The 25,326-nt window shown below is 35.2% G+C and overlaps 1 long non-coding RNA gene across 1 annotated transcript; it reads left to right on the top strand.

Moving 5' to 3' along the window:
- Window positions 1-740: 740 nt before the first annotated feature.
- Window positions 741-19,039, top strand: LOC309671407. Its single transcript, XR_014269132.1, has 3 exons — window positions 741-809; window positions 6,568-6,756; window positions 19,000-19,039. It is a non-coding gene; the product is annotated as an uncharacterized lncRNA (long non-coding RNA).
- Window positions 19,040-25,326: the final 6,287 nt, after the last annotated feature.

Here is a 25,326-nt window from a genome sequence, read left to right as displayed (position 1 = left end):
TCCCCTGAACCAGGACTAAATAGTGATCAAAAGCAGAAAAAAAAAAAAAAGGGGGGGGGGTGGGTGGGGTGCAGGGGGTAGAGGAACACAATAATTTGTTGCATGTTGGGTTTTTTTTTTCCGTTTTTAAACAAGCTATGATTTTCCGTTGCTTTTTGAGTTAAGAAAAGGTCTTTTTCTAAGACTCAGACTTTTTGTTTCACTTTCTGAATAGTTTATTGCAATTGTTTTGCCCTTCGTATGCGGGAATCTCCTGCCATTATGCACCACTTCATGAATGGATGAAAGTATCCAAAAATTAGAAGTTTCGAAGAACAGTGCAATGAGGAAACGGAAAAGAAAGAATTATTTTACCTATTTTTTCCTTATCTGAAGAGTTTAAAACTTGGAAATCTTTTTTCTTTAATTCTTTCTTTTTCTGATCTTTACAATATTAAATTAATGTCCTTATTAAAAGCAAGAGTCCATTTAACTACGATCAAATAGTCTTTCAAGATACAACGATAACTTTGAAGAAGCAGACCTGGTCTCTAAATCAAGCACAGAAAAAAATTCTTGTAGTCTTGTGGTGTTTGCGAGCCTCTTTCTCTGACAGCCGATCTGCTGTGAACCTCATTGGAAAAGCAAAGTATAGGAAAAGGATGGTGAATTGCCCAGAACAGCTGTCAAAAGAAAAGTCTATCAATATGAATGAAGCAAGATATATTCCAGAGATACTCTTTTTTTTTTTTTTTTACTAGGAAAACAAAGGAAAAGTCAAGTCACACATCTGCATATTGGGGTTTTTCTTTCCACTCTTCGTGACGCATGTACGTGAGAACTTGCCTGCTTTTTCTTATTCCCCATTTTCTTACATACAAGTATCATGAAAAGGCTTGAACTTTAAGAATACTACAAATTTCAGGTAAATGTATTTTTTAGATAGCTGTACGTCTTGCCTAAGGAAAGATTTTGGAAGCTTGCCTAGGAAGTATAACTATTGAGTCATGTTTGAAGGTCAACTCTGAATTTACCACGGACCTTTCACACGTTCTTACTGCTGTAGTTACAGTTGTGTAAACAGACTGAGATGTAATGGAAGTCACCCTTTATAGGAAGGGAGACTGTCTGTTGTCTTGCATACTGATTTGGAAAATGTCTTAGATGTCCTGGTTATAGCTATTGCTGTTGAAATACTGTTTTGAGAAGACAAAGGTCAACTTGAAACTGTAGAGAAGGAAATAATAAGTCAAATTAAGTGGATAATATATTCTGCTGAGGTGGATAAACAAGTCCATAGGACATTTGCTGGAGTGCAGTACCTACAATACAGAAAGGAAGTTCACAAATTAGAAATTATTTGGAAGGGGAAAAAAAGCCATCAGAATGATTTGAGAAACGGAAATTCTGATGTACAGATTGAAGAGTTTAATTCTTTTACTCTACTTCATCTGTCCAAGGCTAGTCTGGGAGATAATTAAATTTATGGTATATTAACATAAGTATGAGGAAAAAAAACTTTTGGTGAAGCTCTTTTGTCTGAAGAAAAAGCCATAGCAAGGTCAAGTGACTGACAACCAGTGGTTCTCTGGTTAAACTAGAAGTATTATTAAAGGATTTTTCCAGTGATGGTAATAAATCACAAAGCGAATCCCTCGCTCAGAATCTTAAATCTAGAAGGTATATCTTTCTCGAGGTTGCATTCTAAGTTCAATCAAAAATTTGATGTACTGTTTACTTGACATGCACTATGCATTAGCTCAGAATTGATTTTAATAGTCCCTACTGGGCATAAAACATACAAATCTTTATATGATATATGATACCATGGTTCTGTGCTAATCTACAGTTCATGCAATGATACGGAGATCAATTAAGATCAATTATGGAGATAAAATTAAGAACAATTAGAACAACTTGTAAGCACAACGTGTATCCAAATTCATCCATATAGGATGCTACAAACGTAAGTTGAAAAAATATTGTAGCACTCCAGGGACTTATTAGAGCTGGATAACATTTAAGTCCTTTGAGAAAACAGACTTAAGTGGGATTTTTGAACTAATGCTGACCTTGGGATTTTGGGACATGAACAAACAATGAAAGCAGGCAGAATAGAGACCTCGGGAAAGAAAAATTCAACAAAAGATGATCAACTTCTAGAAGGCTGTCCAGCCTTTAGAATACAAGGCAGGAGTAGGAGAAATTAGCATACTGTTTATTTGCTTGCTTTCCAAAAAGGAAGGAAGCTGATAGTGGACCCACTAATTAATTTTATGTTTTCTCATCTCCCTCCTTCCCTTTCCAGCTCTTTAACATAAATATTAAGGCTACGAAAAACAAAAATGTATAAATAAAACAAAGCAGCCATGGCTGAATTACTTACAGCTCCTACAGTTACATATTAAAAATAATTCTCAATCTGGTACTAGTCAGTCTTTTGATATGAAGGTACTGAGTCATCAAAAGGATTAAAACTGTTTCCCAATTTTAATAGAATTGAATAAATACAATTTTATTTCATTAAATATAAACAGAAATGTTAAGAACAATCTAAATCATTAGATTTTTTATTTTTACTTTTAAGTAGTCTCTGATATTACAAAAGTCAGTGCACATAGAAGATACCACATACTGTGTGTGTGACAAACCAAGATCTCACCTGGTGCAAGTCAAAGAAAATATTTGTTCTGTACCATTTCTACTGATTTTGTTATTTCTTTCTTGATTCAGATGTATAGTGATGACATGAATATTTTTTAATGTCTTCCCCCCATAAAAGAATAAATATGTGTCAGTCTTGTAGGAGACAGTGTTTTTATTCAGCCTCTTCTCCCAGACGAGTGATAAGGTATATAGGCAAATTCTTAAAGGAAGACATATGTCCATGGTTTGCCAAATCTTTTACAGCTTCCATAGATGACTATGACTACTAGTAATTCATAGATAAACTCAGGAATCAGTAGATCAAACACGTATGTGCCTCTGGTTCATGCACTTGAAAAGTGAAATACGTTAAGCATTTTTATGTATCTTTTTGAAAACAGTCTTCTATTCATTTATGAACACAGGGAAATATTGACATATGCAACTTATTTTATAAATTATGTCATCTCATAATGATGACATCAACACTTTGATAGTAATAGTTTCTAGTTGAAAAGTTGTATTTCTTTACATTTTGAATTATACATTAAGGCAACCTTTTACAGTCAAGGGATTTCATGGACCGAGTGTTATTTAGAGAAGTAGAAAGCATAAAAATCCACTGTTTGTGAAAAGTGGTGATCCTTAAAATAAGTTTACCTGCTTAGCATGGAAAGCTCCTGCTACTTACTCAAGGAAAAGATGTTGTCCTTACCACATATTTCCAGCCAGTCCAACATTTTAGCTTCTTTGTCATAGAGGTCAAGGAAGGAATTGTAAGCAGAACATTTTTTTTTTTTTCTTTTTCCTGAACCTTTTCATCTTTCTTCGTACTTGTCACTGTTAACAGTTTCACACAAATTCATTCCTTGCATCTATAATCTGGGGATTATTTTTTGTATCTTTTTCTCCTTGTCCAAAGTAGTTAGGGTATTTCTAATTATTACTTTACACTTTACACACACGATAAATATTTGTTGCTTGGCTTCTGTCTCTTATCATTGTTTAGGATGATGGATTCACCACAGTGGATTCAGTTAGGCAGTTTGGTGATACTTCTGAAAATATGAAACCTGCTAGGAATAACTAGCAGAAGCTCTCAGGGTGAAGGTGGCTTCAGTACATTATACTACAGATTTATGTAACGTTTGTCAGGTTGAAAGCATGAAATCTGTCAACTGATTCAAGATGACACGATAAGAGCTGTCATCTAACAAATTATGAGTGAGTTCTGCTCAGTGTGATGACAGCTTCTGTAGCCTGGTGCACTTCATATTAACTTTGTAAAACTTGAAATTAGACTTTCCAGAATACTGCTCTTGGACTCTTTATTCCTGTATGCACCTCTTTCCTTAGAAACATGAGAAAAGTTGGAGAAGGTGGAGACTGTGTGTTCAGGAGACGATAGTGAATTTCAGACAGGAAAGGGATTGGCAAAGCAGTGAGAATGAAGGAATGTGATGTATATGCTTTTTATCTACTGGGTTTATTCTTCCTTTAGAGTACCCATATACCTTGCTTTTAAACAAAATAAATTAAGTCACTGCAATTTTTTTCCCCCACTGTAAAAAAAGTCCAGAGTTGCGTTTCAACATTTAGCACTTAGAAAGTTTCAAAATGTTTTACAAAATAAGTACCATCCTATCCATTCAACAAATAGAAAGATTGTGGTAATCAGCTGGAACACAAGGAAGAGCAGGAAATGAATGGGAAAATATCTACATATGCTAATTGCTAAACATGATAATCCTTCCAAAGACCGATTCTTACTACTGGACAGATGCTATCATCAGCAATCTTACCTTTGGTGAAGTTAGCTGCTTCCAGCCTTGTTTGCACAGTTTGTAATGTAGTGCACTTTATGGTTTAAAATTGGAAGAACTGAACTGTTTTGCAACATCCAGGAAAACTGCTGGTTGTTTTTAAGACATCTGCATAACTAAGCAGATTTCTAAAGTGTTGTATTTCCTTCAAAAAAATTACCTTGGAAGTATTACTACATTGGAAATTGAATTCTTGCTTTATGCAGTTAATTTTTCATGCTAAAATTCATTTTGTATTTATAAAAATAAATAAATTCTGTCGAGATAATTATGGTCTAAAAATTAAGACAGCTAGTAAAGAAAACTACTTGAGATTGGAATTTAGAATGAGGAAATAAGGCAATTCAATTTCTTTTCACTCACAAGTGAAATCTTTCCACATACTAAGTAAATTACATATCTTCGAAAGGATTGATTGAATGCTATGTCACATTCCTAGCTTCGAACAGAAAGTTTTTGTAAAATCCTGGAGGTTGAGTGAAATGATTCCGTACTCTTTGTATGTGTATTCTGATGAAAACAAGAAGAAATTACAAGAGGCTGAGATCAGTCCTAACAAAGCCACATCAGAGAAGTCTGGTGAGAAATGGAGTTGGCCATTTTGCTCCAGAGTTTGTGCTACCAATTCTGTAACGAAAGAGTCTTGTTACATACCTGCTCCACAGAACTGTAGAAAATACTTCTGCTGTTTCACAGCAGAGCTATTTGACAGGATTAAATGTCCACTAGCATTTTAAAGAAGTTTTCAACCCTGAGGACTGATACATTCTCTTATTAAGCAAACCATGTTAAACCTGTACTGAAACTTTGCATTTTCCTGTTTTGTAAACATCCAAACCTACTCAGAAGAAAATAGCCAAATAAATTCGAGAGATTATAGAACAGGAAAATATTTAGGAAAAAAAGAACATCAGAATCCTATCTCTGTCCAAGGATGATTGGAAGGTTGTACTTGTGCTTGTACAAACCTACAGCATAAACATCACATATCCAGAAAGATCCAGCACTAGTTGATCCTCTCAACAAAAGGAATTTTATTTTGATGTAAACGTGTTAATTTCTACAATGGTAGTCTTCGTATAACTGGAAGGTGAGCGAGGCAGTGGTAGAATGCCAACTTTTTGCAACAACCACCTCTTAATGACCATTTCTTTACAAAAATGTATTGAGTAGAATATCTAGATGATTCTGAACTGAATAGGAATTAATATCAGCTTTATTTCATCTCTCTGGGGGATATATTTTTAATGAAATTTTTTGGAGAATGTGGACTCTGATTCCAGCTGAGGATTAGTCAGCCATATTTTAACTGCAAGAAATTTGAGGAGATGTAGCCTTGAGATTATATTCTTATTTTTACAGTTGGGGAACAATGCTGATTCCCTAAAGACAAAAGGAGAGCGTGAGGACGTAGGGAGAAAAAAAAAAAAAAAACAAAACACAAAACCACAAAGGCTTAGAAAATGGATTCTTTTTCTTTTGCAGACTCGTAATTTAAACTTTAATACTGAGGGAAGAGAGACATCACGCACACCAGCACATGATTTAGTTGTACAGGTGTCAGGGTTTTTTTTTTAAGTCATTTCTTCTATCACTGCTTCTATATCCATGGACTCACAGCTGTGTCAAAAAAAAAAAAAGTCCTTTCTGATGAGACCAGGTGATGGAAAAAAAAAAAAAAAAAAAAGAAAGAAAGGAATAAAATAAACTAAGAGAGACAAATAAGGAGTTTTCAGGGAAAAGGGAAAAAGCTAACGTGAGTGTTGCACTGGTGGTGGTCAGACTTGAGCTCAGCCTGGTGGAGGGTAGATACCAGACCCAAAAAAAATAGAGAAAAGCCTCTTTTGTTTTTTAAACTTCCCACTCATTGGGAGTATCAGTACACTTGGGCTCTATGAATAAGCGATAAAGAAAATGTAATATATTTGAGGTTTAATTGATCAATGTGCTTTCAGAAGTGAGTGTCAGGACAGAGTCATATCCTTTCCCTTGTCAATGCCTTCTTTGATTTGATTTAGTATATATTTTGTGAAAGGGATTTGGGTGCAAATCTGGAACAGCAGTTAGCATTAATGCCGTATATTAACTCTTCATATCTCTTCTGTACTTTTTGTTGCAGAGGCTCTGAACAGCGAAGAAGTAACTGACTGAGAAACTAGGTGCTAATAACACTGAGGAAGCCATGGTGATTATAGAAGATCTCTTGCAGATACAACCTGAAGATAATAGATGCTGGAGGACTGGGGGCCCTATCGGGCACTTTGCAGGACTGCTGGTGGCACAGGTACAGGTGTCTGCTGCTGACAAGGCAAGAAGACGTTTTTGTTGTAGAGGGAGTACCATAATGTTTAGTTGGCTATTCTGGTATTTGTTTTGTTCACTGTAGGAATTCAACAAGGAATTCAATTGAGTTACAGTGAAAGTTCTTTTAGCAATCAACAACTTCTGAAGAACTGCTTCAGAAATGTTTGGCATTTTCTGAATCAAAACTGTTGTACTGCAGAATTCTTAAAAAAATTTAGTCTTAGCTATTCATCTCTGGCAAAGCAAATCAGAATGGAGTACTAGAAAGCATTTAGTCACAAAATTCATCTTCAGCGAAAAGTTAATGTAAATGATCTCAGACACCTTGTTGCTCTCTTTAATAATCACATGTAACAAGCAACTTTTGTTTTGCAACTGGGGATGTCTCTTCTGATTTTACTTTAAATAGCAGGAAAAAATGTTTAGTTGCTTTTCAACTAAGGAAAGTGTGATGATGAAGTCTCTCCCATTGGAAGATAAATAGGTTTGTAGTTTATTCTTTAGAACTAAAACTCAAGACTTTTTTGTTCCTAATATTGATATACATAATTAAGAGTAGATTATTTTTTTTTGTATATTGTACTGCTAAGCTTGTGATAAACTAATTGCCTGAAAACAAATGCTGATTATGCATGTGTGTGAACTTTGAATCACAGTTACTTGGATTATACTGATAAAGTTTTTATCCTAAGGTTTTAAAGAACCTTCAAGATCAGGGAAAGTTTCTTAAAAAGGAAGACCATTATAAAGCTTTGTCTGCCCCTTCTGTTTAAAACCTGTTTGTTTCTCATATGCATTTGATAGCTTAAATGTCAGAAAGACTTACTTGCAGTTTTGCCGCTATGCTAATTTTCTTCAAGGGAATACAAAACAGTTGACCATTAGAACAGAGTTTTACTGGGCAAAATGCCAAGTTATGTCGGCAGTATGAAATGGAGTTCTTAAAATATTTAAAACGCTATTCCCTTAACTTTGAAGGTCTATAGAAAGGCCATTTATACTCAAGAAGGAAAGATAAACAGATTCATTTCTATTTTCTTCTCAGAAAAGTAAATGTATATCGGTTTTGAAATTCTGGCTGTCTCCTAGTGAATTTAGAAACCATAAAATTGAAGTCAAGCATTAAACTTTTATGAAGAGAACAAATTAGAAATCCCCTAGTAATAACTGAGCTATCACTACTGTTCTCAGTCATTTTGGCTGTCAAATAGACGTCTGTCTTTGTCTGCCAAGGAACACATTTAAAATTTTGAAAAAAAATCTTTTTCTTTATCTTTGGATATAAAGTGTGTATCAACTTATGTTCAATATTTGTAATATCTGGACAGTTGTCTAAAAGAAAGGATTTAGATGGGAGTTATAGTCCAGAAACTGTTCTTTAAAAAGTAGTTTGCTCTGATTTATGATCTTCTCATTAACATAATTGTTTTTTAAGTACTGGCATTGCCTAATCTAAGGTTTTTTGATTCTGTTTGATCACAACAAGAATAAGGGAAAGAGAAAATGCAAAAGCCTTTCACTACTTGATACTTTTTCCTACTTTTTGGTATGTTTCGCTGCTAAATTTAGCACCTAAACTGTACAGACTCTAAGTACTTCTCCATGCCAGTCATTACCATGTTCTGGAAAACTGAGAGGGCAGAAGAGGAAAAACACAGACTTGTCCTGTGTGGTTGACAGTGTTTTCTATTCAAGGCCATGTCTGCGTGACAATTCGTAACGTGAAATTTTGGGTGCTTTTTAATTTAATGAACATTCAAAGGCTTCTATATATGGCAATATATGTATTTTTTCTTCTAAAATAGGATAGTGCAGCCCCACTTTTATTCACAGGAGTGTATCCTGATAATAAACTGGGTGGCCATGGAGTACTAGATTTTATAGAGGGATATCTGTTTTGTGTAGTAGATATCAAACCCATCTGTTGACCACAATTTTAGATAAATAACTTTGCTGTCTAATTAGCATTAGTGTGCATTCGTAAGAGGAACTGGCGATACTGTGGAGTTATTTTAAAACATTGAATATCAACACTTTAATAGGGTCCCTGCCCACTGATGATTAAAAACACTTGAGCAGAAATTGCAACTAGTTGGAAAAGTAGTTGATCGAGACATGAAGCGGCTAGTCACATAAACTACTGGTATCTTTGCAGCTTTTAGAGCTTGCTGAAACGAATATATTTTAAACAAGGAAACATAAGTGTGTTACAATGGAAGTCATCACACAGGAATACTGACTGGTTTTTATTGGCCCATTAGTCACCCTTTTATCATCTGTTTCTTAAGATACTCTGATCTGATAGGATGTACAGCAACAGAATTTGCTGAAAGCTTGAATGCTTCCAAGAAGTTTTTCTTAGAATCATTTTTAAGCTAATTCTTTTATCAATCCTTCCTCGCTTTTAAGTAACATATTCTTGAATATCAGTTGCAGAGACCAGATAACATGAAAGTTCATTCTTTCTTTTCAATATAAAAAAAGCATCCTAATGTCTAGAAAGATAGTATAACAATAACAAAACCAACCAAACAAGCAAACAAAAAAAAAGAAGAAAGAAAAAAATAATTGAAAAGCCATAAATCTCTTAGTTTCAAAATGTCTTCCATGATCTGAAAACTGTTCACTTTCCACTGGGGAGGTGACTCTCTAAAGCCTGTTGAAGTCTGCAGTTCTCTAATTAATACTTTAATATCTCACATTAGGAAATTTACTACTTATTCCTAAGATTTTCTGCTGAAATGATCCAGCTTGTCTGCAATTTATGTTGAACTCTTTACTACAGAATCAGTCTGGTGTTCTTTCAAGCTTTTTTTGATTTAGAGGAAGCTGGAATCAAGATTGCTCATGTTCTGTTAAAAATACAGAAGGAACTTGATGGTACTGTCTCATTGTTTTTCATAGGAGTCAGCCCATTTCTCTTTATAGATTTTTATAACTGAAATTTCATTAGTCAAATGCTATGTTGGAAACCCAAAAAGAATCAAAAGGCTATCAAGTGTTTCTCTATCTAAAGGTCAGAGTTGTTTTATTTTATTTTACTTTGAGCTAGAAAACCTCTAAAGCAATACAAACTGCTTTCCAAAATGCGAAAATGAAAATGCAAATTCATCTCTTGATGATGAAGGATGAACAAATAAGTTCTTAATTTTTTAATCATCCATATTAATGGTGTTCATTTGGCATGCACATAATGGTATTTATCAAAGCATGTGAAAATACTTGACAGACCCTTTATTGAGCCTCTTAACACTTCATAGGATTAAATCTGTCTTCCAGATAAATGTACTACTACTAATAATAATGTGAAAAATACTTCTTCTTACTTCTTTCTAAGCTATAATCAAGATTCTGAACTCAGGCTGAAAAAATAAAATGCTTCTGGTGGTCCCTGTTTAAAGTCATCTGAAGTGAAATGTGGTGATGCAGTTAGTAGATAAGATCTGAATAGATGACACTTTTTGTACGACAAATGAAAATTAATTCACTGTGTGACCTATTTAGAGAGCTCGCTGTGTGGAAGGATCGAAGGGTAGGGAGAGGAGTTTGTAAGCAGTAGGGGAGAGAACGGGAGTAAATCAGATTGTCAGCTCATACAGAGAAATTCTTTTGTATTGGAAAATGGAATTTTCTAATGGAATAGCTAAAAATTCTAGGCAATAACTAAACTAAGGGGAAAACTCTTCAATTACTGCAAAATACATTATGTTGGTGAGATTTTGAGAAATTTGATTGCACCCTTCTGGTTCGGGGTTCCTTGGCACCTGGCCTTGCCCATTCCTGGGCCTGTAATCTACTTGGTGGTTTGTTGCTGTTAGTGTGAGCCTAACAATGTTTCTCTGAGGTTGGAGCAGTTTAATCTTTTTTCAACAGGTTGCTGAGGAGAGGTGACTGGGGAATGGGTTTGAAACACTCTTCTGAGCTATAATCTCTACAAATAGACTGTGTAACAGTCTGTAAGCCCATTCTGTAATGCCGGCCAGAAAACTAAAACAAATTCTCAGAGAGGTGAGGCAGTTTGCTTACCTAAACTTGAGGAAGAATAGAGAGTCAGGGTTAAGACAACAGAAGACCAGGAATCCTGCACTGACTACAGATGACTGATATAGGGTGGTGAATGAGGATTTGGGAAAACTGCAGGAAGCATTCAAAGAACATGTCCCGTTCTAATGAAGGTGGCACTTTTAATTGCTTGAATATTTACTGCTAACACAGCAGACATGAACAAGTTCTTGAAACTGTGGAGGCCAGTTTCTTATCTCAGAGGAGGCGCCTTAGGTGTAATGGTCACTGCAAAGGTAGGGGAGAGCAGATTGAGCGTGTGAAGGCTGAAAGGCAATTGAAGAGAAATAATCGTTGCATGATGCAGTTGCAGTTCTAAGAAATCATAGAATCATAGAATTGGTGAAGTTGGAAGGGACCTTTAAGATCATCGAGTCCAACCATTAACCTACCCCGACAAAAACCACTTCTAAACCATGTCCCTAATGGAAAAGAAGCAAGAACAGCAGCATGGGGACAATTCACTTAAAGATTGTTCAATATTGTCTTGAGAATTTAAGCTGGGGTGACACCCTTTCACTTACAACTACTGCACAGAAGCATTCTCTTCTGAGTACCCATTAGTACAATATTCACTTGTTAAAACTGTGGCCTCTGAGAGCACTTGGCATGGGAAGTGCAGAAGAAATGGTGGTTACACGAGAAGGCATAGCAGAAGAAAAGGGAAGCATTAAGGTCTCTTATAAAATCTGAAAATAAAACCAAAGGAGTCCTGTAAAAGTAGACACAAAGAAGATAGGATCGACTATAAAAATTAAGGCTAGCATAACTATGTGAGGCTAACCAGGAATTCTAAGAAACGGTACAAAGGAAAACTAGCAAAAGACATAAAAACAATCAGGAGTGTTCATATAGATACATGAGAAATTAGAGGAAGGCAAAAGAAAATAGAGTTATACTGCTTAATAGCATCCCGTATAGTTAAGAAGAGAAACGGAAGACAAGATGGAGTACTGAAAGGCAGGTGAGGGAACATTTATGAGTTGGATGAATTAAAGTAGTAAAGTAAGGTCAGTTCCTTACTTCACCGTAGTGTGTTTAAGGAAGTAGCCTAAGAAGTCTCTGAACGTTAGCAATTATCCCCTTGAACTAAGGGAGCGTGGGAGAAGCCCCAGGGGAGCGGCAAAGGGCAAACATAGGGATTTTAAAGAAGAGGATGTTTCTTGGGAAATAAAGACCAATCAGCTTAACTGGGATACGCAGAAATTTACCTGGACAAATTATAAATAAATTTATAAGCATCTAGGGGATAAAAAGGTGATAATGACAGCCAGCGTGGATTTGCCAAGAACAAATCTTACCGAGCCAATCTGATTTTCTTCTTCAACCAGAAAACTGGTAGAGTGGGTAAGGTAGATAGAGTAGATATGATATATTCTGACTTTAGACTTTCTGCATAGTTTCATATCACATTTTGGTAGCTAACTAGGGAAGTGTGGTATTAATAGCTGATTTCAATTTAAGATGAAAGTGCAAATTTGGGAGAAAAATACCTCCAGGGTTAGTTACTAGTTGCAGGCAGTCAAAGTGGAAAAGGTTTTCAAGTGAATGATTATAGGTATCTCTTCTGAACATGATTCTGTTCTCGGTTTTTGTCAGTAACTTGTATGTTGACCTACCTTCAATTGTGTCTTTTTTAACATGTATAAGAAGATGCAGATAAAGGTGCAAGCACTTCAGAGAGCAGATTTCAAATTTTCAATTATCTTTATATATCAGAGTAGTATTTTTACAGGCCTAGGCAAAGTACTGTATTTAAGAGAGAAAAGTCAAATACGTGCAGAAAATGTGAAACAGCTGTACTAACCTAAAAAAGCTGTTAAAAAGTATGGTCCTGATGCATCAAAAAGTTAATTTTAATTTATTATAACATGCGTATCTCATTTCTAGTTATATTTAACAGGACTGTTAGATTAATATACTGACGGTATTACTGCAATTTTTTTCATGCTTGTAATAATCTGGATGAAATATTGTTTGTATTTTGGGCACCTCGGTTTTAAGAAGGAGATTGACAAAGAAGGTAAGCATACTACCTATGTTTAGATGTTCTTACTTTTCTTCTAGAAGTGTTTAAGTGTCTCTCTCATCCTTAGATTGTATCTGGGCATTGGTGAGACTTGTTACCAGGATAAATATTTTCCTTCGGTACCTAAAGTGGACACGTTACCAGTGTTGCAGGCAGCTGCCTAGCACACATCAGAACTGACTGCAGGCCCAGAAAACTGGAGCTGTTTGGGGAATTTACAAGACTTTAAAAGAGAAAGAAGAGGCAGACAAGTCTTCTCATATGCAAATGTTTACTTCTGGCTCCATAAGGCTTAGGGTAAGACAAAATAGGTTTGATTTGCAGGGAAGATGATTTACGTTCCATACGAGGGAAAACTTTTTTGCGAAAAAGGATAATTAAGCAGAAGGAAATAACTTCCCTGGGGAAATTATGAAATCTCTCCTTTAATAGGAACTTCTAAAAACAAACATCTGTCAGAGGTAGTCCAAGTCTATCTAACCATGCTTCAGTGCAGGTGGATGGACTGTGTCAGTCTCCAGATCAGTTCCAGCCTTACTCCTTCGATTCTGTGACATCGTGGAGGATTTTTCTCCCTGACTGCACAAAAACATCTGCGTGCTCCAAGCTTGTAATTAAAACATCTGCTGAACAAAGCAGGGTTGTAAATTTCAACTCATGAGAGACACACAATTAACGCTATTGATGGGCCAATCGCCTTCCACTGCAAACTTTTCCTGAGAAGAGTTTCTTTTTACAACACTTTAGTTTATCAGTCACTAATTTCTAATAATACATTAATTGCTTTAGTATTCACCCACTAATTTAATAATCACGTCTTGCCCTTTGGCAAATATTTCATATGAAAACCAGTTATCCTCAAATAGTTATTCTGTCATTCTGACCCAGTTATTTTGATTCCTAACTGTCTTTACTTAGTAGTTATACAAATGGGATTTTCATACAAATATAATCCATTTCTATTGTAATGCAAAAATAATTTGTTTGACATTCAGTGCCAGTTGCCTGGCTTAGTGTCTAATAATTATATGCCCGCCATCCTCTGAATTTACTGTTATTTGATTGCTGTTAGTTTTCATTCTGCTCTGTCTACAAAGGTAGAATATCTGATGCCTCCTGAATTAGGCACTGTGGGATTCATTTCTTCTTGCCTCACAGACTGCTCATGTTTTCTTTGATCAGGAGAACAATAAAATGGTTTATACTTTTTAAAAACATACAAAAGTAACATTTTTAAATGGTACAGGCTCGGTTCCACAATTTACAGGAGTTATTTTCAATAAAACATTATTATGAAAGTAATAAGTAAAGTCACCATATATCATTAATACTTGCTGTAGAGAGTGATGTTTCTCTGAAACCATGATCTTATAAAATATGTTTCACCATTTTCATGTCTCGGGAAGACATTCATTCCTAAGAGGAAAACTACATGGCTTTCAGTATGTTTGATCATCCAGATCATTCAGTTGGTGAGTGTTCTGCCTTGACAGTGGAATAGTTAAGCACTGAGAAATAGAGAGAGAGAAAGGAAAAGAGAAAAAAGAAGGGAAAGGGGTAAAGGAAAGAGGGAAAATGAGAAAAGGAAGAAAAGAGAAAGGAAAAGAAGGTTCTTCCTAACCCCAGTAAAGTACTGGGCTATTATAAAGACGATTCTTATCTCGTCAGAGTCAATATTCGTGTCTTGAGTCTTGCTGCATAATAATAATATATATAATTAAGGGAGGCCTTTCAAATTACTTCTGTTGGTTTAACAATGGTGAGATTTAAACTGACTTCCATGGGATCAGAACCAAGTCAACAATGAGCTCCTGTGTAAATATATTTCCAACTGAGAAAGATTAAGAGCTCATAATGCAGTGTTACTGTACATGTCTAATACAATATTTGCATTATTTCTGGTAGAGTATTTGATAATATTTGCAAAAAAACAATCAAAACAATCGAAATAGATACTGCTTCTCAATTGTTGAGTAAGTTCTATGGAAATACTCTATTTTTCTATTGCCAAGCTTAACAAATGGCTTGCTTTGATATTCTCCCTTTCCCACCCTCATCAAATGCAATCCACTTCTTTTAGAAGCAAGTCATGGAAGACAGGTAGTACAGGATAACGACCTCCTGATGAATATTGAATGTGGACTGTTGTAACTTAGTTACTGTTCCTACTACTATCTGTATTCTGCCAATATCTGACTCTAAAACAGAGAAAAAGTCGTCAATCACACTGTCATCTTCTTAGCCTTGTGGCAACCTGAAAGTTTATGGTCTATAAAGACACAGCAAAGAAAATATTCTCATCACTCTTATGAACTCTGACTGCTGTTCATAGTAGGACTATCAGAACTGAAGATGACTTCGGTGTACATGAAGTTTTTCTCCAAATAACTTCTGCCAGATGACAGTCAATTTGTGTGCTGTTCCTCCTGAACATAGCACTTCTTTCCTGGTAAAATAAATGACATCAAGCCTTCTCCTGCAGCTGAATGCATTTGCCTATCTGTTCTGATCCCCATTATCCTAGTTCAGTGCTGCCACTGATATCTTTCTGCTACCTGCAAATGAATGTCCACAGCCACTGAGTATGTGAAAATGGGAATCGCATTTTTCTGTTGGCACTAGGGGCTTTCCGATAAAAATATTTTTATATCCAGGCAGCCTTTTGGCCAAATGTATGTTTTGCAGTATGGTGGCGAATCCAACTTGCAGTATTTGATGCTCACAAAATGTTTAATGGGCTGGTAAAAGACTTATCACTCCCTATCTCTTTTTTTTTTTTGGAGAGGAAGAAAAGCTTCAGTATCCTATACTTAGCCAAGTACAGATGTGATGATTTGCCTGAGAGATAAGTGTATTTTTTCCCTGAATAGTCTTTGTATCAAAGCATTTGAGAATGCATACACCTTTGCAAGGAAGAAACTGCTCTGGAAATTTTCTTTTTATGCTTTTAACTAGAAGGCTATGAAATTAGTAGAGATTGAAAAGGTGTTTTTTTTTCCTACTGTTAGAATTATTTACCAAAAATCTGTCTGTGTGTTTCATGTAGCATAATAGACCACTATTTGCTGCAAGATAGAAATAATAGATCTTATAAAAACATAGGATAAGGCTTGCTTTCTTTCTTTTTTCTCTCTTATTTACTAGTATTTTGCTATGGTGATGGACACCTAGCCTAGAGCTCACCAAGCATATAACATTCTGACTATACGGAACAGTTGGAGAATGGCACAGATGTTTATAAGCTAAACTGCTTTTGGTGAGTTACTGTTAAAGGTCAAATCAGCAGATCCAGTCTACCTAAAGTATCTTGGTGCTACAAACTGAACCTTTAGTGTCTGCCACAACCTTTAGTAGAGACGCTCACTGTGTTTGCCTAGAAGCTGATATATCCAGTGATGAGCGGAATCTTAACTCTCACTTTTGTCAAAACCACTGCAATTTATTCTTACTTACATGACTAAAGTGAGACATCCAGCTAAACTAAATGATAAAGCACACCAAAGGTTTTTAGAAAGCAATAAAAAAATCTGTTATCATTGTATGTATTTAATAGCTTTACTCCAAAAGGGGTTATGGGCAGCAAATGAGAGCATTTTGTTGTGTAAGTGTATAAGCATGCTTTTCTCAAAATTAAATTATTTAATGTTAAACTTTATAACTTATGGACAGAAAATGGTAAATTAGTATGTCGTATGTGTATCATAAGCAGCTGAGATAGTTAATTTTGTTTGCTTTAGTAAAGCTCCCTGTATCAGTTGTATGCATCAAGGCATACAAATACAGAAATATTATTTACATTTTAAATGTATATTCTGTTATACATTTGTTCAGGAGAGAATGGACATCACTGTTTAGAAACTTGTAAGTTTGGTATTTATTACACTTTACTTCTTAAAAATGTCTTTGAATGTCACTTTCAGTTCAAAGAAAATCATTTCTAAGCTTTTCCATCTGGAAACAGCTTGCTTCACATGATCAAAAAGACATATTTATATACTTTGATTAAGTGGTCCTTTCAAAACAGCAATGTGAGTGATCATTCAAGAACTGTAAGCAAGTTAAGTTTTGCATATGAAAATATACTTCTGTGGAGGAAATGAGATTTTTAAAAAAAACCCAATCATTTAGAAGACGAAGTTTTTTATTGCACTTGTCTTTGTATTCTTGTTGCTAAGTAAAAGCTGTTAATTGTGGATCTTCTGATAAAACTGATAAGAATGGAAATTTATGGGGTCACAGTAAACTATGAATGGTTAAGGACAGAAAAAGTTGAGTGTTCAAAAATAAATGGAAAAGTCTTTTTTAAAGAAAGTGAAGTAAATATGAGTCAGATATTAAAAAGTTTCCAAAAGTAGTATAGGACAAATTTTGCCCTTGGAAGCATAAGGAGGTCTCCTGTTGAGCTCAGTGATGCATGTGAGGGCAAAATTTGACTTAATGTGCCTAAAATGTGAAAAGGAAAGTTTAAGAAAGAAAGGGCATTAACTTTGCTAACCTACAAGGCTGTCACGCTGCTCACCTTTTTTACTCCTGATGAGCAAGCTCCCAGAACAAAAACCTTTCCTGCTCTGTCCTACTTGTTTCAATGAGATTTTTCATCCGTATTTTGTTCGGGAATTAAGTTCCAAACATTATACTGGCTGATGTATATATTTGAGATTGTTTAACTATTTGGAACTACCTCCTTAAGAAGCAGAAACTTGTTCAACACTTGTCTGAGTACAAGCCGCTTATTTATGAAAGATGTGGTAATATTTCTGTTTGTTTAGATCTGATGAGTCTACAATAATAAAAGATCTAAAAACTGATGGAAAAGATGATTACCTGAATTCTGAATTTATAATCTTAACTACCTTTTGGCTTGGAAAAAAAAAGGTGTAGTTAAAGGGAAGTGACTAAATGTGCCGCAGATGAGACACCTAGCTCATCCTTTTAGTGTTTATCATTTTTTTTTTTTTCCTTCCTGAAAGGAGTTTGGCTAAGAAGAAGATCCCATCATTTATAAAAACTGAAATCCTGAAAGTAGAAAAGGAGAAATAAGTGTCTGATCTTTGCTGTACAGTAGCAAGCTGAATTTTTATGGGATGTGGGGTTTAATTAAATCTGAAATCTTAGGGATTCAGCTTTTCCTGATTCTGAGGAAGCCTATATTCACAGACACCTCAATAGTCTGGCTGCATAGTGTGGTCAAGGGTGAGGAGCACTTCCTTGTTGTTCCTGTAAAGGGAGTTTCACTTTTGTGAGAGATATTATATATATTGGGCCAGAGGGACACTGAGAGATGGTAACTAAGACTATATCCAAGTAATTACAGAATTTAAAGTTAAATTGTATTCTGTTATTTTATTTATAAACACCTAGCTTCTTAGTGCAAGACATTCATATATTTGCCTCTTGTATCCACAGCAAGTGGGGAGGGAGAAAAAAAGGAGAGAATAAAATCTGAATAAAAATGCTAAAATGATATTTTAAACAAAGAAAAGTGTATTGTGTAGGCATAGAGAAGGGTTATAGACCTTTACATCAATGTAACATTGTCTGAGATGTGGAACGAGTAAGATTAGGAACATCAGAATTAAGAATCCATAGATACTAAACTTGTCACCTTTTATGCATATAGTATATGATACAGAATTTAATCACCTGCCTCCTTTCATTATCTGAGTTACCTGAACATCACAGGAGAGTGGTGAGACCTGATCAGACAGGGGCATCTCTGCACAGTTTGGAGATACCCCAGTCTGCTGAAACTGGGAAAGCATTTCACCCAGCAGAGAGACCCAAGTCTGCTCGTCTCCATTTCTTTGCAGAAGCACGGTTAAATTCAAAAGAATTGGAAGGCAGGAAAAAATAATCAGCTCTCTGAATCTGAATCAGCATTTCAAAATCTATTTTGTCTGTTTTGCCTATTATGTATGCATATACAACAAAAGACTGGAGCGGAAGGGAAAGAGAAGGAGGCTGAATACATTGGTGGTCTCATTTGTAGTTTTTTAAGAGCTTGGGAAAGAAAAGGAGAAAGGAGGAGGTAGAAGAGGCAGAAAAATAGATGAGGAAAATGAGTACTTCGATTGCAAATTATAGATGAAATGCCTCATAGATACTTATAAGTAGAGTTGCTGGGAACCTGAATTTTTACTTTCATGATTTTTTAAGTTTTCAGGAAGTCAAGTGACAGCAGAGAACTTGTCTCCTAGGTCTTCTTTAGAATACGAGTGTTATGGAGTAAGTACTCTAACCTGGGTCTTACTGTTCTGAAGCTAGTATTCTCACTACTAACACACTTTCTTCCCAAACTTATTTTTCTTTTTGTAAAATAATGTACAATGCTATAACAGTAACTTTAAAAAAAAAAATAATCAGTGAAACAAAAAATAAGAACTAAGTCCACTCTTTCAATATAAAAAAAAGGTGGGGGGGGAGAACATGAGAAGAGAGGGAATTCTACCATGCATTTAACAAGTTGCTACGTTGAAAAATGGAGAGATTATTTACAAATGAATTTGTCACTACTAATCTTGCATCACAGCTAGTAAACCTTACGTTATTATTCTAGCAAATACTGCCCCACTACAGGTGTTACTAAAGATATTTGTCAATGGTTATAAAATATCCTACATTAGTTGCTTTACTGCTGTGGAAGCGTTGTATTATACCTTATCATCATAGGATTTCATACTGATGGCAGGAAAAGTTGAACAAATTGCCTTAATTAACTGAATGTTGAGTCAGCTATAACTGTTACCTATGTAGTTTGAGTGTTGTCGCTCATCAAGAATTTTTGTAAAGTATTTTGTGTAGTGCTGCATGTTTACCATGACGGTATGTTATTTCTTTGACATCTTCCTCCCTCACCTCCAGTCTGGAACTAATCTATTTTTTGAAAAGGCAAATCATAACACTCATTTCCTTTCCCATTACAATATACTGATATTTGTTGTTCTTAGAAGTGTACCTTTGCTCCGTGTTAGTTGTTTAAGCTAAGACGGCTTCCACATAGTCCTTATGTTTTTTTTTCTCCCTCCTTGTTTAAATGCTGTATAAGTGACATGCTACCAAATAAAGCTTGCAATTATATTAGCAGTGTGGATGACTGGTGGAGACTTAGTGAAGTCGAATTTCATTTTTAAACATCTGAAATATGCATGACCATTGCAACGATTCAATAGAGCTTTCGATCATGGATGTGATTTTAATAAAGTAAAATGATGGCCATATACAAAGACATTCTATTTTATTGATGAAGCTGATGCAATAACTTGTGCTATACTGCACAAATTATCATTTTTATTTCTATTGATTTCATCTCTTCCTATTAAAAATGTCAAATTTATTATGTTTTTATTCTAGTTAAACCTGACAAACCTAAGGCAGGCTTTATTGCAGATACAGTAAATGCAAACATTAAAAGTGACAAAGAAATGACAAAATTTTCTTTTAAAAAAACAACAATCATTCAGGTTAAATTGCAGTTATAAAACAGTAACCTTGTTTTTTACTCCTCTTTAAAAATTTCAGAGTATCTTACCTTGTTTATGTTATGACATGGCTACTTTTACATATTGACAGCTGCTCGCACCATCAAAATACATATTATAAATTTTGTTCTCAGGACAAGATAATATGCTTCCAGGATAATCCAGTCCAAACCCAGAAATGATGAAATGTAAATTTCTTACAGCATAATTAAATGTGATTAGGCAAATCCAAAATATCAGTACTGGCACACTATAAAGGAAAAATATGTTTCATAATAAATATTATTCCCTATATATTTAGCTTATAGTCTTACTGCTAGAAAATATCTAGGTAACATTTTTTCCCTACGACGTAGGGAAAATATCTCCCATCTTCTTAGGTGATACTGCTTCACTATTGAGTCAGCAACAAAATTTTTTCCCAAAGGAAAGCTTAAGTGAATAGTAATGGATTAAAAGTCAATTAAGTTCTTGGTTAAAGACCAACACAAATTGGCATGACTAAAACTTTCCACCACCTGTTCATTTTTCTTTATTAAATTATTATAATAGACTCAATCCAACTCCCAAAGGAATAGTGTCCATATCAGAAATATCATCATAACTGGCATTAATTGTCACGTTTTTTGGCAGATCTGGGGAGAAGTTAACTGGTGTGAAGACTGAACTATCCCTCCATCCAGAGAAAAGTTACCTTAGTGTGGAGTTAACACTGGCAGAAAGTCTGGTGACTGCCTGTTGGTCTACTAACTCTACCTCTGTGAAAACAAGCCTTCTCTCTCCAGCTATGAGAGTCTAAAAGCATTCAGTAGTCGCTATACTTGCACGTGAAGGGAAACAAATAATTTGCAGTCTTATCAATGTAAGCAGTAGCTAGAATCACCAGCCCGGAATTCTTTAGACTCTTCCAAATCATTTCATAAACTTCTGTGGTTTTGTGATTACAACTAGTGCTTTTCCAAGGACCTTGAATGGAAGCTGCATGGATGAAAACAAGTGTTTTAACTACACTATTTCGCATAAATATAGTATCGTAGATATAATCTCTGTTGCCTTTGTTATGAAATATCTGAGTCAGTAAGAACAGCAAAGCTATCTCTCCATAAAATCAGCAAATGGGTGCTTGCTTAAAATGGCGTCTATGGAGAGTAAACCAAAGCCATAAAAATAAAACTGTAAAAATAAGATAGCTGGGCAGCCACCATTGTGATTAAAATAAGGAAAAATGATAGGACCAACATCAAACATGTAAGAGAACATATGAGAGAAAAAACATATTTCTCAAAATAAAAATCGTTCAGTAATAAAAAAATAACAAGCAGCAAAGAAGACTCGGGGTTGTTTTTCCTAATGGTTTCCCTTCTTGATCAGTATAAGGACAATTTACCCTGTTCTCATGATAGTATATATTCATTTTATTCAGAAGTAGAAGAGCCTGTTCAGATGTAGGAGATAATATGAAGCTATTAGGCTTTATAGATTTTCTCGTTGAGCAGTAGTGGACACTGTAATTATGGCACAATGTATAAATCAGAGAGTCATAAATTATGAGACTGAAGTAGTCACAATCATCAGATTAGAGCTCCTGAATATCACGGACCATAGGACCTTATGTTTTATGTTTCAAGCAAATCTTTTAGAGTAAAAGTCAAATTTTTGTTATAAATTTAAAATTTAAAATGCAGCAACAGAAATTCTGGCTCAGTCCTAGAGCAACAGTTTGAATGGGTGATTATTAGAGTTCCTGTGATTAATGAAGTTTTGGATTGGTGATGAAAAAAAGATTTGAATTCTAAACAGAAATGTTTGGTTCAATCTTGGAACAGAGCATATGGTGTTTCTCTATCTATACTAAAGAAATAGAGGCTGAAAGCTGCCAGATATGTATAATCTGTATTCTAGTCCTCGGCTAAAGAATAACCCTGGGGGCTGATTTCAGCCTTTTTGTTACTGATCATCTAGCAGCCTGATCATAGCAGCAGGTAGGAGGGGAGGATAAAGAAGGTTTTCTCTTGATCCTTCCTTGCCCTTTTGTCATCATTTTCTTTTCTGTCCTCAGGCTTGTTTCAGTTCTTTTTGTTGTTGTTGTTTCTACCAATTGTACATTGTTGGGATTCTCTCTTAAGTCTTGGTGACTTTCTCATAAGCACCCTAACAACTCTCACGAGGCAGATGCGTATCCTAACCAAAAGGAGGACAGTGTGTCCCAGCCAAACAGTCGGGAGGGACAGGGATCAATTGCACTTAAGGCGCAACATATTCCTATCTTCAGGTACAAACTCTGAGGCATTCCAGCTGAATGTCTCGGAGACATCTTGTCTCATCTGGTGTCGTGGATTTTAGTCCTCTGTGGTTTCGTTTTTTTCCAAGGAGAATGTACCTATCTACTAGAGATCCAAATGAAACTAAATAACCTACAAGAGATGTGTACTCATAGAGTGGTCATCAGCTTCTTGTGCATTACTGTTTTTTTTTTAACAATGCTAACTACTCATTCTGATAAATTTCAGATGCATTCTGATAGAAAATTCAATTTAAGGATTTTTTGGGAGACGCTGCGGAGAATGGAAATGAAAGGGGAAAGAAAGCCAAAATCAAATAGAGGAAAATTGACCAGAGAAAATGCAGTAGGCAAATCAAATGTAGAGCCAAAATTAAAAGTCTGAAGGGATGATGAAATATGAAACAGCTCCACACTCACGCTGCATCCCGGAACCGGGATTGTGGGGAGCAGTGCAAAACACTCCAGCTTCAGCTATAGAAGCCTGTTTTGGAAGTTTCTGCAGTCCTGTGAGCCAGAAGGCATGTCTAGCCCTGAATTAAATAAAATCAAATTACAGCAAAAAGAACCAACCTTTTAATACTCTTTGCTCATTTCCTGTTTTTCTGTAATTTCAGGAGATTTGAGTTTGGAAATGTTGAATTTAATAATCTCTTGGACACTACATGTCACTATTAGCAAAACTACGTTCTCAGCTTTAAAAAAAAAAAAGAATGATACTTATTCCTAGCAATTCTAAGTGGTTTTGTGCAGAAGTGTCCTAGTTTACCACTCTTTCTGGACTGGCTTGGTCAAAGCGTTTTGGGGGAACTTTTTAGTTAAGAAAATAAAGCTGAGAGGATACTGTCAAGATTTACAAAATCAGGAAGGTGGTAAATGCAGGAGTGTTGTTCACCATATTTCACAGAACTAAAATTAGAGGGCAATCACTGAAACAACTAGAAGACATGATTAAATTAGACAAAAGGCAGTTTTTTTTCTCAGTAGGAACTAAACTTGTGGAATTTGTGGCCGCAGCAGGTTGCAGAGTAAACACTATCAGTAGGTTCAAAGCAGGGTTAGACATGAATAGGTAATATCAGGAGCCGGCAAGCATGTATCTTTGATGTCCCTGACTCAACACGAATGCTAAGGAATACAGGGGGAATGGATTATGCGCAGTGGCCATGTTGTGTGTCCTCCCTAAATGGCTTCTCTTTTCTCTCTGTCTGTAAAGCAGACCAATGTTCTTAATCTCTTTTCAAAAATCTGCAGAAAATATAAATAATTTGTTTGTCAGTTTACCTGGATTTCTCACCAGACACAGTCAAAACTCAAATGCAAAATTTTTGGTGTCTTGCAGATGTAAGCTGTAGGCTGAAAACAAAATAAAACAAAGCAAAAAACTTTCAAATGTTTTTTCTATGTTTTTTTCCAGACATTACTGGAAATGACAGGAATGAGAAACAGGACTTGCAAATAACTGTCTTAATCTTTCAACTAACACGATAAAATATTTAGCTAATTCAGTTTTCTTTTCTTTTAGATTACTTGCAGTCTAGATTCTGCTGTTTGCTTCTCTCATCATCCAGAATCTTGGAGGTAATTTATTTATAACTAAATTTGTTTCATTTGTTAGGTTTTTTTACATTTAAGTTAGCATTAAAGAAGCACCTCCTACAGACACATGAAATTCTCTGCCAACTGAGAATAGAATTACAGGGTCACTAAGCTGCAAACCTCCCAAATCTCTGTCCATGTCTATTGCTAGGAATAAAAAAATAATTCATTTTCTTTGCCTTTTTTGGCTATCAGCAGTATATATGAGAAACTAGATAGGTAATATACCGGCATGGTAAGTCAAGTTTTGAACATTATATTCCTTTGCAGTGATATCCAGGGAAAATAATCACAAATCATAAAGCTATTCAGTGCTACCTGGTTTTCTCAGACCAAGTACCTCACAGTGCAAAGTTAAATTGCTGAGAACTTCCTGAGAATGCAAAGAAAGGATATGCTTCTAACAGTATGCACAGATGGCTTCATCGTGCTTGTCACTAAAAATACTTCTGCAAATGGCTTTAGGGTGAAAGAACATTTTTAGGGAATTCTAATTCTTCTAATTCTTAATTTCTAGAAGAAAATGGCAAATTCAGATTTTTGTGTTTTTTACAAGGGGAAGGTATATGCAATCTAATAAATACTTTGCTCGGCTAATGTCATGTAACGTCAAAAACATGTGACTTGAATATTCTTTTTTATATAACTTTGATTATAGTGCCACTATTGGTCTTACTTGGTAAAATCTTTTCTCATAGACAAGGCTTAATCATTCTTACAGGCAGAAGAACAAATACACCACATGTGTAAACTTTATCTTGGATTTAATGTTTCGGTCTTATTAGGCAAGTTCTCTGGAAGGGGTCTCATATTGTCGCTTCCTCACGTGTTTTATCTCCTGGCTATCTCATGGATTTATTGCTGTTTGTGTTACTTCAGCTGTAACCTGGACAATGTTGTCAATTGTGACTCGATAAATCACTACAGCAAACAGCAGACGTGTAAAGAAGAGTTCAGATGTAAAAAGAAGTGAAACAAATGGGGTGGAAAATGGTGATTTCATGTTTGCCCATTATTTTTTTTAAAGATTTAAATAGAGTGTATTACTGAGGGTGAGAATATAAGAATATAATAAAACGTATTATTGAGATAATTCTTTTCCAGAAATTTAAATTTTCAGTTAGC

The sequence above is a fragment of the Vanellus vanellus genome, assembly GCF_965231255.1.
Source record: "Vanellus vanellus genome assembly, chromosome: 4".
Taxonomy (NCBI): Eukaryota; Metazoa; Chordata; class Aves; order Charadriiformes; family Charadriidae; genus Vanellus; species Vanellus vanellus.
Note: the sequence above shows the minus strand (reverse complement) of the source record. Positions and strands in the feature narration are given on the sequence as shown.